Raw genomic sequence first — 18,654 nt, forward strand, 5'->3', positions numbered from 1 at the left:
CGCCTGGCAGTGTCCCAGCGGGCAAGTCCAGACCTGCCCCCAGCCGCTGGGGGAGGGAGGGCGCACCCACTGTATGTCCCTTCGTCCCCAGGTGGGCAGCTGCTGGTGGAGGTCTGTGGCCCTCTCTGGGGGTCGCCACGTGCCAGGGCACTGGTCTCAGGAGCAGTGGCACGAGCCAGGAGTGTGGCCTCAGGGGCTAGGCTGGGCACTGGCAACAGGAGGCCCGAGGGCTAAGGCGGGCTGGGCAAGGATGGCCTGGGCCTGGCAGCTCAGAGAGCACTGGCCCCAAACCAACTGTCCCGCAGGCTCAGAGAGGGTACGTGCCCGGCTGAGGTCACACAGCACAGCTGTATGCATGGGAGTGACCGACGGTGTTTCCTCAGAATTCAGAATTAGTCACCCTGCCCCCGTCACTGTACACACACCTTTAGCACACGACCTTCCCACGAGGGTTTTTTTATACTTTATTTACATGAGAGAGAGAAAGCGTGTACGTGTGTAGGCAGAGTCCCAAGCGGACTCCGCGCTGAGCCCGACCTCACAACCCCGAGATCATGACCTGAGCGGAAACCAGGAGTCCAGTTCTCAACCGACTGAGCCCCCCGCGTGCCCTGACCCCCACGGGCTTTAACAGGGCTGGGCGATGTGGGCTGGCATGCCTCCTGTTCTGGGACGATCACTCCCGCCCTGTCCCCAGCACAGTGGAGCCCAGTGCTGGGTGTGGCGCTGGTCACGCGGTGATTCGGGTGGTGGCCGTGGTAGGCGGCATAACACCAGCTGCCTTGGCAGAAACCTGCCCCCCCCCGCCGCTATGGTGGGCCCTTCCCGGGTGAGCAGGGATTGTCCGTGGAGTGGCCTCTGGGGGTGGGGAGCGCACGCCGATAGGAGGCCTTTTGGGTGCCCCCCCTTCCTCAGTTTGCTGATGGACCATCCAAGCCCAGAGACGGAAAACACTTGGCTGATGTCACACAGCAGACGGTCAGCAAGACCTCGCCAATCTAACCACGGCGGCCCACACCAGCCCTGATGCACGAATGGACAGACGCGGTCCATCCGTACAGTGGGGCGTCCCTTGGCCATGGGAGGGAACGAAGCGGGGCCCCTCGTGGCGGCTTGCATGAGCCTTGAGGACACGTTGCTGACCGAGGGAACCAGGTGTCAGGGTCCACGCAGGATGCTCCCACGCAGACAAACCCACAGGCCCCAGAGGCAGGTCCCCAGTACCGTTACCGGGCCGAGGGGACAGGGACGGGGTTTCCTTCGGGAGTGGTGGAATATTCTGGAGCCAAATGGAGGCGGACGTTGCAAAGATTGTGACTACAAAATGTTACTATGTGGTTTACCTTTCAAAGGGTTAGTTTTATGTTACGTGAATTTCACCTTGATTTAAGAAAAAAATGAATCAAAAAACCGAAGAGGCTAGGGTAGCATATGGGGAGCCCCGGAGCCGCGGAGCAGGGGCTGGGCACTTAGCCCACCGGCCGCAGAGAAGGGAAAACTCCCCATGTCCCGAAGCCCAGTGTCCCGGAGCTGGCACGGGGAAAGGGGACACATTCTGCCTCGAGCCTCTGTGCCTCCCTCCCAAGGGAACAGCCAGGGAGGTGGGACCCCAGAGACCCCCGACCCCAACCACCAGGGGACACAGCTGACGTGTCTGCCCTCAGCCCGCACCCTGTTTCGCCCCGAGCTGCACCCGGTCAGTCTGGCTCTGACCGAGGGGGAGGGGGCAGGGCAGACGGAACCCGTCCGGGCAGAGGGCAGAGGGAGCCGGTCCGGCCACACTGGTCGGCAATAGGAAACTAAGTGACCCCCTAGTCGCTGGGGCCCCCGTGAGGGCCGGAGAGGCATTCCAAGGGCTCCCCAGACTCTCTGCTGGCCGACCCCAGGTCCACTGCTCCCCCATCACCACTGCCTAGGCCAGGCCCTCCCTGGGTCCAGCCCGGCCCCTGCAGTGCCCCACACCAGTCCCCTCCCTGTCTAACCCCTCGCCCCAGGGGGCTGTCCCTTGAGCATAGGCAGAAGGCCCTAGTGTCTCGCTGTGGCCAGCAGGCCCTGACTGCAGGGCCCACCCCCACGCCCCTCGTCCCCCACAGGCCTCCGCACTACTGTCCTGGGCTAGGGGCACTGTCCAGCACCCAGGGCTCAGGTCAGAGGCCACCGTCTCCAAGAGGCCATCCCGGCACCCGGTTAAACCAGCTGCCACGACCCGGTGTTACCTGCGTCCTTCTCTGTCTGTCTGCAAGCAGGTCCAGCCTGAAGGATGCAGAGACACAGTGGCCCGCGTTTACCTGTTCATGTCCCGCTGGGCCCCTGGCCCAGGGCGGGCTCCAGCCATAGGCAGCCAGGCGTGCCCCCATGCAGGGCTGCCATCACCGTCACCCCCACGTGTCCTGCTACACCCGTCATGCTCCCCACCAAACCCCGTGTTAGGGAAGGTATCCTGTCCTGCCCATCGGGCTTCCCCACTGAGCCATGGGCACAGGCCTGGAGGGGACTTCCCCGCTGGCCTGAGACACCGGCAGTGGGCCCCCGCTTCAGAGGCGCTGATCTGATGCACATTCCCAGAGCGCCCGGTAGGCGGTGGGCGGAGCACTGGGTTCTTGGTTTTGGCCCAGGGTGCGATCTGGGGGGGCCGTGGGATCAAGCTGAGCACGGAGCCTGCTTGGGATTCTCTCTCCCCTTCCCTCTGCCCCTGTGTGCGCCCTCTCTCCTTCTCTCTCTCTCTCAGATAAATAAATGAATCTTAAAAGGAAAACATCCTGGGGCGCCCTGCCCAGGCCCCACAGCGGGAGCTCAGGAATCTGCATCTTTAACCCGCGCCAGGGGGTTCACCGGGACTCGCAGCCCAGCCCCCGCTCCGTAGGGCCCTTCCCTGTCCACCTGCAGGGTGGCCGCAGCCTCCACTGGTGACTTCACTCAGGATCTTCATTTTGGCAAAACAAGGGTCCAGAGACTTGCGCTGCCCTGTTCACAAGATGCCACAGGGCCTGAGCCCAGAAGCTACTGCCTCCATGACTCCCAGTCTCACTGGGAGGCCCCCCTGAGCTGGCGCACAGAGCCCAGGCCCCCGCGTCCACGAGTCAAGGGAGCCGCAGACCCCATCCCGTGGGCCCCGGGAGCTCCCACCAGCCATGGAGACGAGCAATGCTGATGTCGGGGCAAGGACCGGGGCCCTCACTGGGCACCAGCCCTGGACCCCGGGGGCCCCTCCTCTGTCCTCGGGGCAGGGGCAGGGTCATCCCTGGACCCACTGTGGCATTTCATCGGAGGACGGCAGAGGTGAGACCTAGGACAGCCCCTTGTCAGAAACACCAATGGCCCTAGTGACCCGCGTTTTAAATTTGGAAACATGGCTCCGGGCCTAAGGACAGTTGGCAAACGCAGCCCACCACCTTAAAGATCACGTGTTCGTGGGGGGAGGACAGGCCCCCGAGGAAACGTCTCGTCTGTGAGGCTGTTACGGAGGTCCAAGTGCAGACGCGGCCCGGACCGCCGGGGGCCTTCAAGGAAGAGCTGGTTCCCTTGCAGGGAAAGGGCGCTCAGCCTCTCAGGGAGCAGGGCCCCGGTGAGGCCGTGGGTGCGGGAAGTATGGGCGCCCACGGGGCCCAGGACCGCCTGGCCGGGGTTCAGAGCCAGAAAGGGTGCCCCGGGCGTCCCCGCTCTCAGGGCGCTGGGACTTGCTGGGGGCTCTGCTGACGCTGACACTCCTCAAGGAATTTCCAGCAAATTCCTGTTACTTGGGGGGTGTCACGGGGCTGCCCGCGAGGCCCCAGGACCCCCAGAGCTCGGGTGGGCTGGGGGCACCGTGCGGCCCAGAGCCGGAGTGGAGGCGCAGACAACCCCCTTCCTCTTCAACTTCTGCATGTGACACATGGGATTCCCGAGTCCCCAACCCAGTGGTCTCCGCCGGAGCCCCTCGGCAAAATCTGCCAACATTTTCATCATCAGCCCTGGTGGGGGAGGGGTGCTTCTCGACACCCCAATCTCTGTGGTCCCCTCACAGAGAATGTTCTAGATCTGGGGTCAGAGTTGCAGGGGAGACCTGGGGCCACACCACTGCTTCTCGGTGCTGCTGGCCAAGCCCTACATAGGGCCTCCGGGAGCTCACACCCTCTGTCACGCCCAATCCCCACGTGTCCCCTCCCTGCCACCTACCCTGTCCTTACATGTCCACTGACCCCGTTCTGTCCCCACATGTCCCATCCCTGCCTTCCATCCTGTCCCCTCTGCCCCTACCTTTCCCCACATGCCCCCCCCCGTACCCCACCCCCATCTGTGTCCTCCTAGGACAGTTCAGGCCCCAGTGTCCTCCAGGAAGCCACTGTCCTCCCTGATCCCTAAGCAGGACACTGTCTTCTCTGCCTCCCATCGCTGAGCAGGCAGTGGAGCACAGCTTCCTCTGCTTGGCCCCCAGGAGAGCCTCACTTGTCGGGCCGGATGGTGCCCTGTCCCTCCACCTGCCCCGGGCCCCCACACCACCTCCGATAAGCTGGGGCTCCTGTGACCCGCTGACACTTGACAAAGGGAAGCACCCCATGCGGGGGGATGGCAGTCCCCACCCCCTGTCAGCGGTCACCCCCTCCCACTGCTTGTAGAGTCCGGACAGGGAGTGGACGCTTGGCCTGAGCGCAGGGAGGGCAACTCGGGGCCATCGGGATTCCAGCATCTGGGGAGGGAGGGAGCTCCCTTTGCCCAAGAGCCCCGCTCTGACCCTGTCCCCAAACACTCCATCTCCATCTCTGACCCCGCGGGTATGATGTGGCTCCTTCCCACCGTCATCTCCCCTTTGCGCTCGGCAAACTCGGAGCATCACAGGAAAGGACCCCGGGGCCTTCCCGGGCCCCTTCCAACCAGCCCCATGGACTTGAGGCGACTGCAGACACTCTGGCGCCCAGAAGGGCCCTACCTGGGTGGAGGCTCCGGCGGCTGGCGGGCGAGGACCGAGGGAGCAAAGCTGTGAGAGGGCGCTTGTCCCCAGCCCAGCGGAGTCCCCGAAGGACGCTCCGGGCCCAGCTCCCGGCCCTCGGTGCCGACGGGCCTCTGCCGCCCCAATCACCCCCCAGAACAGGGGCGGCCCTCGCCTCGTGGGGTGCGGCCCGGACGGCCCAAAGTGCGTCCCTCCTCAGGGACCCGGGCCAGCGGCCATCTTTGCCCGCCCCGCCGGCCTGTGGCCCAGGCCACGTGGCCACGGGAGTGCTGGGCAGCCCCAGCCACGCAGGGTGGGGTGGGGGGGGTCAGGACAGGGCTAGCCGGATCTGCGCCCGGGACCTCCTGCAGAAAGACGGGGCCCCGCCGGGCCTGGTGAGGAGGACATGCCCGGGGGCCTCCCGTCACCCTGCACCGGCTCATGGTTGCCCCTCTGCCCAAGGGGGGGGGCGCAGTGACGGCCAAATTTAGCCTCTGCACCCTGGGCCAGGGTGCACTTGTGAAATAAGAAAACAGCTGGAGGCGCCCGATTAAGCTGCCCTCCCCGCCTCCCTCCCTCCCGGGCCGGGGCCCACTGGAAGGAGGCAGGGCAGAGGGCAGCCTCAGAGCCCCCTTGGGCCCTGTTCCTTCCCACCTGCCAGCCTCTTACCCCAGCCGTCAGCCTCCGTCACGGCCAGTGGCTGCCACCTGCAGCCGGCAGGGTCGGGGTGGCCTTTGTCCGGCACCCGGGCCCAGTGCGGAGGACTAGGAGCTGCCAGCCGTCCGGGTGTGAGTCTGGGGGTTGGCTTAGCACCCGCGGGAGCCGCACAGCAACTGTGCCCACCCCTGAGCACGTGGGCTTCCCACGCTTCCAGAAGGAAACGCCGGTAAAGCAGGCCGCCCGGGACCGTGGGGCTCCGGGGTCTGGCCCTGGCCAGGGGAGGCGGTCGGCTGAGCAGTTTCGGGAACCCACGACTTAAAACCCCAACACCCGGCAGGAAAGGGCTGTCACAGACCAGCTCCTGCAGAGGAAGTAAACCAAGAAACACCCAAGCATCGCCAGCCGCTACAGCACCCCGAGGCGGGCGGGGGGACCAGAAAATCTGCAGCTCCTTTGACTGTCGAGGTGGAAACATGCACAGAGAGGGGAGGTCACCTGCTCAAGGACACCCAGCGAGTTGGGGCCCAGAGTCAAACCCAGCTGTCTGGCTCAGGGAACCCTGCTCTTGACCCCACCCTCTACCTGGCCTGACCCTCCCCAGCCTGCACATCCTGCCTGGGAAGCCCCTTGCCCACCCCTTTCTTCACGCAGCACCTCAAAGCCCCACCCGCCACGAGACACCCTCCCTAACCCCACCGCCCTCTGCGGATCTAGAGGCGTCCCTCCTCCAGTCCCTCACCCGACCACGTGCAGGTCACACCTGGCCACACAACTCCTGACCCATGGTTTCCGCTCCGCAGCTCAGCCCTGTCACACACCCCAGCTCCCTCTCCCCCTCCGTACACGTCCACGCAGCCCACCTCTGCTGCTCTGTAGCCATGCGACAGGTGTACTGCCTAGACAGGTGTACTGCCCATTCCGAGCCACGTGTGCAGGGAAGAAGGGACACACTGAGCAGGGCGCTGACCCGGACACATCCCAGGAGCCTGAGAATCAGCAGTGAACTGCAGCGGACCAACGGTTCCTTAGAACCAGGGGTCAGTGGAGGAAGAAGCCAAGCCCTGGTCAGGGGTGGCGATGGAGAGAGGCTGGGCCTGGTCGCTGCCCTGTCCATGGCTCGTTAGACATACCCCCCGCACCCCGTCCTGGTCTGTCCAGGAGCAAGGCACCTGCAGAATGAGACACACCAGAGTCCTGTCACTGCAGCCTCCTTCACAACGCCCACCCCCAGCCTCTCCCGATACTAAAGGTCCCTGCCCCCACCACTTGTGGCCGCTCTTCCCAGGCCCAAGGCTGTCCAGCACACGGAGGTGGCAGCTGGTCCCTGTCTGTGCAGGGCCAGGAGCTGCCCTCCCTGGAGGGGCCTCCACCTTAGGGACCTGCTGGGACGGGGTCGCCATAGGGCCTGGGGCCAATGAGCAGACACTGTCCTCTTGCCCACTGGGCTGCGGGCACCGCTGTTCTTCTGATCTGTCTCCTCCCACCCCCTCCGCGGCCCTGTTTCAGGGTCGCCCTTCCATAGACTCCTAAGCTCCTCCCCCCGCGCGTCTGACAAGACTTCACCCAAGTTGCCATGATGTTGGCCCATCCAACCCTCCTCCCTCCAGAAATGTCCACAGAGCTGCTGCTGCCCACGTCCTGTCCCTGTCCGCAGCCTTGGTGCCCAGAATCTACTGCACGCTCCCTCGGTCCCGGCCCCGGCCCGGAGACCTTTCACTCTTCCTTATAACGCGGCAGGAAGGGAGACTCTCTGCACCCCTACTCTCTCCAGACGTTCTTATAGCAGCACTGAGAGGGTGGGTCACCTGCCCTGGGCCACACAGCTTGGAAGGTCAAGGCTGGGTTGGGGTCTTCTCTGGCCCCCACCAGGCAGCCCCGCCATCCAGGAGCCCCCGCTACTGGGGGAAAGACAAAGCTGCTTCCACCGCCCAGTATGAAGGGCGGCCTGAACGGGTGTGGACCACGGCCAGGGTCAGCCTGAGGGCACACGAAGGTCCACATCAGCGTGGCCTTTGGAGGTCTCCCAGGCTGATGTTGGGCTTGGGGTCCAGGGGAGAGTGGGCACCCGCAGAGTAGGGGGAGGCGGGACTGGACAGCCGTCTGGAGAAGGGACAGGCCCTCTGGAGACCACCTGAAGAGCCCTGAGCCCGTGGACTTCGGGGAGCCAGGTTCAGGGTTCAGCTCATGTGGGGTGCAGTGGGACGTCCGAGGGGAAGGTCACCCTGGCAGACACACATGGGCCCAGGAGCCAGAGGCGGGTGGTCAGTGAGGCAGGCCTCGGCGGGGTCCAGGTAAGGCGGGGGCATGTGGAACAAGTGGACAGTCCTGAGGATGCGGGAACAGGGAGGACAAGGACGCAGGTCCTGCCCAGGACCACCCCCTTCTAAGCCGATTCCTGGTGCTTAATGCCCTCTTTGGCAAACCTCCTCCCAGCTCTAGACCCGGTGCCTCCGGCCCACTAGCAGCTTCGTGCACACGTGGGGGTCTCTCTCTTCCCACCTGTGGGGCGGCAATGGTCATAGCCCACACGCACGACTGAGCTACACACGGACAGCTGGCAGGAGCCCTGGGCTGGCTCAGGGCTGCAGAGCGTGGCTGTCCGTCTGGCTGTGGGGCCGTCAGTATCTGTGACTGAGTCATCACTGGATCAGCTGGCATCCTGCATGCACGAGCGCTCCCACATGGGAGGGGACAGGACCACGGCGCACCCCGCACCCCTCACCTGGGTGGGCGCTCCCTCCGCCTTCCTTACATGGAGCCCGTGGTATTCACCGTCCCCTGCAGGGGGGCCGGGCCCCAATGATCCCTACCTCAGGAGCCCAGCCGTGAGGGCAGGACAGCGGTGGCAGGGGACCGACACAGGGAACGGGCCCTGCCGTCCCAGTCTCCGCAGAGGCCGCTGGGCAAAGCAGAGGGGTGGGTCTGGACAGGCTCTTGGGCTCCGTGCAGGTGACAGAGTCTGGACGAAGGGGGCCCCCCCGAGAAGCTAGGGAGTGGCGTCTTCCTCGGCAGGAAGTGGACAGTTCCCAGCAGGCCCGTGGGTGGAGGAGGGCTCCAGGATAACTTCTGCCCCCACCCAGCCCGGACCCTGCCTGGACCGCCCGGGAACAGGTGGGGTATAACGTAGCGCCCCGCCGTGCCTGGTCCATCAGAGGAGCCCTGGGCATGGCCTCCCTGTGCTGGCCTGGCCGCCAGCCGGCCTGTCTGCCACCCATGCCCCCCCTACTCTCAGGTGCTGGGGTTGGGGGGACAGTGGGGAGGGGCTCTGATCCCCGGGGGGCCCGAGGGGTGGCTGCTGTGCTGTGCTGTGCTGTGCGGCAGGGAGGCAGTGACAGGACCCCAAGCTCAGGCCTGAGAGAGGCAGGCGGGCCAGGCTGAGCCCAAGCCTACCTTGGCGGGAGCCCGGGCCCTGAGGGTCGAGGTCGGTGTGGAGGGGAGGCAGCTGGGAGGCCCACGGCCTTGGCTAGGCAGGCAGGCGGTGGCGGCAGCGTCCTGGTCGCCTAGGCAATGACACTGGAACCAAGGAAGCAGGGAGGCCAGCCTGGAGCCAGGGCAGCCGGGGCGGAGCGTGGCCGGGAGCCCTGAGGCCGGCAGGCGATGCCATACCCTCGGCACAGTGACCTGGTGACAGGCCCAAACCGCCAGGAAGCAGACCGGGAGCTGGGGAGGGGGCGGGGGGGGGTGAGGGCGGGCCGGGAGCCTGGGCGTCCACCTGCGTGTGTACGCCTCTGCTCCGCTGCTCCCGGTAGAAATGTCCGCACGCGTGCACTGGTCACGACTGTCCCCAGCTTGTGCTGGAGCAGCTTCCACGGGTCGTCCCAGTTCACCCGCGATCCGTCCCCCGAGGATGCGAACAAGTACAGAGCCGACTTCTCCAGTATTGGGTCTGGCCAGGCAAGTGCTGACATTCAGCTGTGTTTCTGCTGCCCACGGGGCGCGCGCACGCACAGATAATTCAGGTAGTTCAACGTGACAGGAGGCCTTGCCACTACATTCCAAATTTCCCAAGCACGTCCTCTTTGCTGCTGCTCGGAAGGACTTTGAGGCCTGGATGTTAGACTCATCTCCGTCTCCCCCCACGGGCAGCGGCGTGGAAAGCTGACGGCCCTGAATGACGGGGCCAAGGGACCCACTGATGGGATGAAGGCCAAGGGCTTCCTCCTGGCCACTCCTGGGGGAAGGGTCGGGCCGCAGCTGTGCGCTCCCTGGCTCTTGTGGGGCACGGCCCGGCCCCGCAGAACAGCCACGACCGCAGGCAGCCGCGTGCACGCATGGGAGGAGGCCACCTGGGTCGCTGTGAGTGTGAGGTGTTAGGACCTCACGAGACGGCGGGTGGGGGTGGGAGGGGTTCCCTGGTCCTGGGAAAAGAGGCAAAGGAGCCAGCGGGATGCCAGGCCCTGCCTCGTCGCCCTCACTCGGGGCGTAGCCAGGCTGCCCTTGGCTGGCCGTGGACCGCGGCAGGTCAGTCCCATGACCTGTTCCTCCCTGAAGCCGCCCTTCCCTGAAGCTGTGACCTTCTGGAGGGGGGGTCCTGTGGCCCATCACCTGGGCTCCTATGCCAGTGACCTCCTGGCATGCCCTCTTCCCCAGCCCGTTCCCTGTGGAGAGAGGGAAGGCCTGACTCCCCGGGGCTCGGAGACGCAGCCCTAATCATCTAGGGCTCAAAGAAACTGGGCACAGCCCCGACGCCCATGTCACACACAGAAGGTGGGTGGGTGGCTCCGAGTGATGACGGCAGACGGCCTCTGGCCACAGGGCAATTGGTACCGGAGGCCGGCTGCCCGCTCTGGGTGGGACGTTCCGCGGGCGCCAGACGAGCACTTTTCACGTCTTCTTGCCCCCGTGGGACAGACTTGGAAAGCTCTTCCTGCGACACTTCTGGGCGGGCCTGGGAGGTCCAAGTGGGATCCTCAGCCCAAGGCCTGTGCATCTTTTGAGCGGGAGAGCAGAAGGCCAGCCTGGCAGACGGCCTGAGCCCCCCATCCCTGTGGGCGCACATGGACTCTCTTAGGGTTCTGGGGTCAGAAGTCCCAGGATGGTCTTGTGGGGCCAAAATCAAAGTGGTTGCGGCTGCTTCCCTGGATCCCCCCTGCCTGCCTTCAGCGGCTAGGGATGCCCGCGTCCCGTGTCCCTGGCTCGGGCCCCCTCCCCGCAGCTCCGGAGCGCACCCCCACAGCCTCTGCCCCCACGGCCCTCTATGCCTCTGACCCGGGCCCTCCGGCTCCAGCTCACCGGATCCTTTGCCATGACGTGGGCCCCACGGGGGCTCACCATCACCTCTAGGTCCCTTTGTCATATGAAATAACGTGACTCTAGGCTCTGAGCCTCAGCTTTAGGGAGCCCCCAGGGACACACCCTGTCAGCTGTCTGTGTGGGAGTCAGCGAAAGCCACCGGGGCCCCCCAAGCCAACGCCAAGCTTCACGCTGGCCTGGAGACTGGGATGCCGACCACAGCTGGGGTCGGTGGTTGCTCATCCCCACACTTGAAGGGCTCCCGGTCCTGCTCCTTGAGACACAGCACACGCCCCTCTGAGACCAGAGGTCGCCTGGCTTTAGCCACGGGCGAGGGGAGGTGGGGGGACGCCAGTGAGGTCTGGCTGCACTCACTCCCGTCAGGGTCCCTCCTCAGAAGGCCCCCAGCCCCAAAAGCGAGTCAGGAAGTCACCCCGCCAGCAGACTACGGATCCACCACACGCTTCCCCTGCGTGCAACACAGATCAGACACGGGCTACGGTGCAGGCCCCGGGAGAAAACTCCCTCCCTCTTCCGATCAGCAGAGCGAGGCTCGCGGTCAGGCAGCTTCAACAACACCGGCCGAGGCTCGCGGTCAGGCAGCTTCAACAACACCGGCGGTGAGTGAGGCGAGGCGAGCCCTGGGAACAAAGCACCACTGGGAGGACCTCCCACCTCCCGCGCAGCCCAGGGCACACACACATTTCCTGCAGCCTGTGTTTCCTCTTTTCTACTCTTTCTTTCTGTTTTCTGGCAAGCCCCACGCCCAGTGTGGGGCTTGATCTCATGACCCCGAGATCAGACGCTCCATCACTGCGGAGCCCAGCGGCCCTGGCGCGCCTCTCTCTGTTCTTACCATACAGTACAGTCCTTGGGCCTGCGTCCCCTGAGCACCGGGTGGGCCAAAGCTTTGCCACGTTTGGCACGTCTGCTGGCACGCTTCCAAACGCCGAGGGACCCGGCGGCACAGGAGTGACTGAGAGGACAGGCCCTCTTGCCTCCCAGCCCCCACCCCACCGTCCAGACCAGTCCCCACCAGCAAGAACAAAGAAAGCTGCTGCTGGGGGCCCTAGGTGGCGGTGGGGGCGGGGTGGTGGGGGTTAAGGTCTGGTGAGCCCTGGCGTGGCTCCCACGTACTTGCACGAGGGAAGGGCAGGTGCCCCATAAACAGCGATCGTGCGTGAACGCACAAATAAAGTCTTAAGTGAAATATGGCCTATTTCTGCATTCTTTTGGGGAGTTTTGAAATCCAGAGAGCTTGGAAAACTAGATTTTCCTTAGTTCTGGGACAGACTCCTAAGCTCTCCGTGACCCTTGCTGCCCATTTAGGGTCAACATCCCCTTATGTTGGGGCACCTGGGTGGCTCAGTGGGTTAAGCCTCTGCCTTCGGCTCAAGTCATGATCTCAGGGTCCTGGGATCAAGCCCCGCATCAGGCTCTCTGCTCAGCGGGGAAACTGCTTCCCCCCTCTCTTCGCCTGCCTCTCTGCCTGCTTGTGATCTCTCTCTCTGTCCAGTAAATAAGTAAAATCTTAAGAAAAAAATCCCCTTGTGTTGTAGGAACAGGGGAGAGCTTGTCTGTGTGGTATTTCCCACGGACCCATCGGTGGTGTCCTAAAATACAGGATTCAGGTACTGTGTTACTTTCCTAAAATACATTTTTTTGAAGTCTGAATTCTGACTCTTTTAAAGGGGACATGGGATAAGGGATGGTGAGCCTCTTTTGGAAACCTTTTGGAAACCCTATGGCATCCCTAGATCAGACCGGGAGACACCCAGGAGGCGGGCGTGGGCAGTGCTCTGGGACCAGGCATGCTCACCTCAGCTCCCCGCAGCATCTCCAGGAGGAGGGGAGGGCCCTCTGCCTCTGGTCTTACAGAAGCCAAGCTTGGAAAGGGTTACAGGAGTAAGAGTTAGGGTGGCTTTGAGCCCACTTCTGGATGATTCCTAAGCTAGCCACCCTCACCACAACTTTTGTCGCCTTTTACCATCGTAAAGTTTTGTCGAGGAAATGCAAAAAATTTGGCAAGTCGGAAAGGGCACAGCAGGAGTCCACACCGAAGCCTCTGGCCCCTGGGCCCCTGGCAGAGCAGCTCCCGCTGAGAAGGGGACACAGGGGTTTTCACTGCAGTAAGGAAAGAAGGCAATCCCTCCAGGCTCTGCTGCTCAGAAAGACCCTGGGCCCAGACAGTCCCAAACTCTGAAAGTACAGCCTGCCAGGGTCCCCAGCCATTTACGGGGCAGCCCCCCATGCTGCATCCTTCTCGCAGAACACGATCCCCCAATTACTGACCCACACAGTTTCCTCTCAAGAGGAGACTTTCCGTTCTCACGCTTCCCAACCCCAAACCGACCAGAGGGAGATTGGACAGTGTTCGTGGACTTACACTGACCTCGATCTCACCATCGTCCTTTCTGCTATTTTTATCAGAATCCATCATTTCCACATTAATCCAATTAGCGTGGTGTTTACCGGTGCCTCATTCTTACATTTGCGCCTTTGTCGGGGAAAGCTCAGGGATGCGCTCCCTGCTCTGCTCCTCCTCCCTCATTACTGCCAAACAATTAATGGAGGAGCATCCCTGATCAAAAATTAAGAAGCCGGGAGCAAGTCGGGGCATGCCTTTCTCCGACAGAAGAGAAAACGAAGGGGGATGGCTAATGAGGGGCTTTTGTGGGTGGTCGGGGACAGTGGGAAGCAGAGAGCGAGAGGGGAAGGGGAGCTTGCCCTTCAGAGTGTCTCTGATCCTGGCGGTCAGAGCAAGGAGCTCCCTCCCATCTACACCCCAAAGAGGAGCTATGCCGCAATCACCCTCGGAGCACAAACTGCTGGGCCTCCTGGGGAAGCGCTGGCCGGCAGGTCCCTTCATTTAACCGGCTGCCCCCCCTTTTCTAAACGAATGTACCTTTCTCTCTGGTGGCCCCGATGACAGCCAGTGAGGGCTGTGCCCTCTTCTGCAGAAGGGACACCTGTGTCCCTGGCCAGCCCACACTCTGCAAGCTGCTCCACTCTGTCTCCCCACACAGGAGGGCAGGACCCACATCTGGGACCCGCTGTCACCCTCCCTCCTGTCCCCACACAGCCTGCCTGGAGCCTGCAAAGGAGAACCCCCTGGGTCTTGCTCACGCTGTGCAGAACGATGGAGAAAACATAGCCCAGGAAAGTCACCTCTAAAATCCCAGGCAATGGGGCAGGTGGGGGTGGGGGGGAGCGGGCATTCTCCCTGCACACTTCAAAGGACCCAATGCAACCCCTCCAAGGGGAGGCTACCAGCCCAATTAGCCAAAGGCTTCCCCAGCTGCCTGCTCCCCCTCCTTCCCCCCAGGGCCTGGCACCTTGGAGCAGCAGGTGAGCAATTAGAACCCCTTGCCCCCACCCCACAGGCACCCAGGGCCACAGGGAGTGGTTCTGCCAGCTGGCACTGGGTGGGGACAGCCAGGACAGGAACTTGCCACATGCAGCCACTCCGAGATGGCCATCCGCCCCCTACACAGAGTACCCAGCCCAGCCCTGCCCGCTTGGGCCCCTGCACTCTGGCTGGGGACCTTGGCAGGCTGGGCAATGCCTGGGAGTTCTGTGCCTGCCTGGTGGAGGAGGCAGGAGTTCCTGGGCGCTTTGTGTGTGCCCTCAGGGGTTCGGGTGTATTCCTGCGGCAACTCATGGGAGGGAAAGGCTAGAGCCTCTCTAGAGAGACAGGGCACAGTGTGGGGAGGCAGATGGGTGGGCCCCGAGCTCCCATACAGACTCCCAAGGCCAAGTGTGGTTGAGCTGGGATCTGGGCTGGGAACACGAGTCCTGACTGGTGCTGGCTCTGCCCCAGGCGTGCCCGGCATGCAGTCACACCCCGATGATGTGGGACATCTGGCCCCTAGACGGAGAGCGTTTCTGTGGTTTAAACCACCCACCCTGTGGCCAGTGAGTTATGGCGCCCCAGGAAACTTAACACAGCTATCAAAGGACTTAAAAGCAAGTTTGCGATCTACTTCTGCCTACAATTCCTTACAGGTAAATTGACAAGGTCCCCAAAAGGTCTAATAACTCATATGTTCAACTTGGCGACAGGCACAAACGAAATTTTGAGATTTCTGTTGCAACGGTCATGCACAATGAAAATATTGGTGATTCCTCTCGGAGAAGAAGTCACACGTACCCCTGAGGGGGGGCTTGCTGCCTGCGTCCACACTGCCTGGGACGCTGACATTCACTTTGCTGTCAAACACCGCGGGAGGCGCCGCCGTTTTCCCCACTCGAGTTTACAGCACCCCGGACTTCCACATTCTGCTTTAGATGGTTCCCAGGACCAGGGCTGGGCTGTCTCCTGTTCAGGATGCTCTGGTCCTGCGGGGTTGGGGGCAGGGGCGCTGCTCAGGCTGCTCCCCTCCCCTCCCCTCAGCATCTACTTTGTGGGCTGTTGTGAACGTTACTGGGAACAAGTATACGGAGGGTTCAGCTATGAGCCGCCACGGAGGGAGGGACGGTACCGGAGGGGCTTAGCCAACACTTGTTAGGCTGGATTTTTTTTTCTCTCTCCGGGTCTCTGACTTAGGGCAGCACGTCCGGAGGAGGGGAGGGGGGAAGAGCGCTTTTGATGAGCAAATGTCTGCTCTGCCATGATAATGATAACCGCAGTGCTCATCCCTCAGACCTATGACTTGTCTTTAACTTGAACCCCAATGAGCAGGGGGAGCGTTTCTAAACCAGAACCCATTTTCCTCTACAGAACACACGACGAAAAGATTTTCTAGGAGTCTCCCATAACTTACTTAAGAAGGCAAGCTTTTCAAAGGCGACATTGCTGTGTGTTTTGGTAACACACAGGTAGATGCTGCTAATTACAGGTGTGTGTTCTGTGTTTGTTAAAGAAGTCTGGGCAGGACTGGATGCCCTCAGCAATGGGAAAATGATCCACAGTGTACTGGGTGAGGGTTGGGGGAATGGGTCGGCAATAAAGCTTTTCCCACAGGAGGGAAGACCCCCACCCAGGAGAGCAAGGGAGAGCAGCTGCATTACTTAGCCGCCCCTCTATCTTTTCCCCTTTTTTGTTGTATGAAGTTAAGCCACCAGAGAATGACATATGTTAAAATATTGTCCCAGCCCTCCCACAGAAATGCCCGAACTGGGAAAAAAGGTGTGCCCTCCCTTTTCACGGGGGCTGGATAGAATAAACACACTTGGAAAATGCTTCTACTTTTTTGCAAACCCAAAGTTCACTATGTGTGCAATGGCTTTTTTCTCCGTTATTTTGTTTTAGCCACGATTTTATATAAGTATCTAGAGGACGGACTCCCCTTGAAACTGTCTCCCATGCGGATGACCGCGCAGCTTCTACTCCCCCACCAATGAAATGAGTTCCCTTTCGGGTGTCAGAACCTCGGGGTGAACGTTTGCCTCTCTCCTTAAGCCCTCAGCCTCTCTGCCTCAGTTTTAGCTGCCTCCCTTACACGTGTTCAAGGCTGTAAATCCACTCCTGGATGTGGGTGGGGCATAGTCTATAAATAGATCCTGAACGGAGGCATCTTCCCCACCATGCCGGGAACTGGGGCCATCAGCCTCGGCCCAAGCCCTGGGCAGATTCCTACCCCCAAGTCAGCCACTCCACTCCCTCTGCGGGGAGGAGGAGATCTCTGGGCCCCCGCAGCTGCCCCCGCCCCCCAGGCTCCCAACCCCAGGAGCAGCACCGAGGACCACAGCCGTCCCTCTGGGCCCAGTTAGTGGACGCCAGGCATGGACTTGTCCATGGAGAAGAGGGGATCTGGACCTGAGGATCCTGACTCCCACAACTACCTGCTTAACGTCTGTACCAGACCGGCTCTCCCATGGCTACCCTTCCGGATTTGGAGCCACTGCCCTGTTCCCTATAGCCTTCACCGGAAGGTCAGTGAGTGGCGTGGTGCGTAAGCGCTCTGGGGCCAGGGCCCAGGTAGCAGCAGCCAGACCAGCTCACCTGCAGCCCTGACCGCAGGATGACCGAGCACGCGCAGCTCTTCAACCCTTTCTAAAACCGCACGCACAATCCGCAAATGTGTACATTGCAAAATTTCAGACATCCCGTCTTTTCGTCCTCAATGCGATGTCCTTTTAGCTTCTATGAGTAGATCAGATGCCAGGCGGCCGGATGGAACAGTCAGCTCCGCGGGACAACGCGATATAGCTCGCTTCACTCATTTTCTTCCGAAGCTAATTATTACGGCTAAACAGATGAACAGCAACGATGACAGCAAACAAAGCCAGTTGTGCGAACGGTTCCCAAACATCCGGTTATTTAATAAACAGACACAGTCCATTTGGACCCACTGACCTCTGGTCAGAAGTTCGCCATACCTGGCCTCCTGGCCCCTTGCTGGTTGACAGTGGTCTACCTGTCACCATCTATTCATGTCACATGTGAATGCTTTCTGCATATCCACTTAGGGACCAGGCGACAATACAAGCTGAGTAGGAAGGTAATAGCTTCCTCCCTCCAAAGGCTGAGAGGACAGCGGCTTAGAGGCAAGGAGAAGGAGAGGGAGGCAGGATGGAAGTGATGTTTCCCCAGGGTGGGGGGGGGGCGACTCTGCCCCTCCTCTCTCCACCTGGACACACTCAGAAGACAGACTGGGCTTGGGGGGGGGGTGCAGCTCTGAACCACCTGGAGGTGGCCCTCTGGAACCGGGGCCCTTAGTCACCTACTCCATCGAGCTGGCTTGGTGGTCGTGCCCGGTTCTGCTGATCCAGGGGAGCCTGGGTCTCGCTCAGCCTTGGGGAGTGGGGGAGTAACCCCACAGGATTTGCGGAGCCCTCGTGGGTGCACACGAAGTGGGCAGGGGCAGGGAGGATCTCCTCTGCGACCTGCACCTTCACCAACTTCCACCAGCTCCTGCGCTCCCGCCGAGCCTCTTCCCCATTGCCTTCCCTGAGCCTCCCCTCGGAAGCTGGGGTGGACAGGGGTCAACTGGAGGAAGACCTCGGGGAATCCCAGCCCCAGCGCGGCTGTTCCTGGCCCCAAAGGCACTCGGACAGGACCCCGCATCTCTTGGCGGGGCTGAACTCTGCAGCTTCCTGCCGCCAGAGCAACCTCCCAGGAGCCGGCTGGACTCGGGAGGGACACCCCACGGTACCCATTCTCCCTGCGCCTGCACGCTGCCTCCCTCCTAGCAACCCCTAGCTTCGGAGCCCGAGTGCCCCCCGCCCTGCGCTCGGCCTCGGCAGGCCGCGCCGCGCTTCCTACCTGGTGCGGTCGGAGCCGGGGGCATCGACGCCGGAGCCGGCGGGCGCTGGCCCCGTAGTGGGTGCAGGGCGAGCGCGGGCTGCCCAGGAGGGTTAAATGGGCGCGGGGAGGGGAGGCGCCGCGGGCAGGGGCGGCCGCGGGCGTTAGCGCCTTGGGCCGCCGGCCGGGCGGGAAGGCAGCGCGGGCCGCTCAGCGCGGCGGGAGGAGCGCGGGCGGCGGGGCCGGGCGGAGGCCGAGGTGGCCGCCGGCGCCCCGCCCCCCCAGCTGGCCAAGCGCGAGTTGGGGTCTCGGGCGCACTCTGCCCCGCCTCCTTTCCGCCGCCTTTTGGCGCGCGTGGACCCCGCGCAGCCTGCCGGGCCGCCCACCCCGGGCTGGACGCGGGCCAGGCGCGGGGGCTCTCCCGCCGACGAGCGGTGACCGCGACCCTACGCTGGCTTGGGGGAGCGGGCAAGGGCGCTCAGGAGCGAGGGCGGAGAGAAGCAGACTCCGCGTCCTAAAGCCTTGTTTTGGCCTAGACGCCGCATTTTCCCGACACCCGGGGCTGCCCTCCCGCCCCCAACCGGCGCTGGGTCCCTCCGTGCCCCGGGCGCTCAGACTCCAAGAACAGGAGAAGGGCGTTCCTGGTCCGCGGAGGGTCCGCCCTAGCTTC

At 62.8% G+C, this 18,654-nt stretch overlaps 1 protein-coding gene across 4 annotated transcripts in view; it reads right to left on the minus strand.

Moving 5' to 3' along the window:
- Nucleotides 1-18,149, minus strand: part of TP73 (tumor protein p73) — a 59,123-nt gene extending 40,974 nt beyond the window's left edge. The window contains exon 1 of one of the 4 annotated variants that reach the window (XM_047724259.1): nucleotides 18,006-18,149. The gene's annotated coding sequence lies outside the window, so the exon portion shown is untranslated. Of the gene's footprint in view, nucleotides 1-4,906; nucleotides 5,213-5,575; nucleotides 5,882-18,005 lie in introns of those variants that run through there. The other 3 variants (XM_047724257.1, XM_047724260.1, XM_047724258.1) reach the window with 3 other exon arrangements.
- Nucleotides 18,150-18,654: the final 505 nt, after the last annotated feature.

This window comes from Lutra lutra, chromosome 4 (genome assembly GCF_902655055.1).
Source record: "Lutra lutra chromosome 4, mLutLut1.2, whole genome shotgun sequence".
Classification (NCBI taxonomy): domain Eukaryota; kingdom Metazoa; phylum Chordata; class Mammalia; order Carnivora; family Mustelidae; genus Lutra; species Lutra lutra.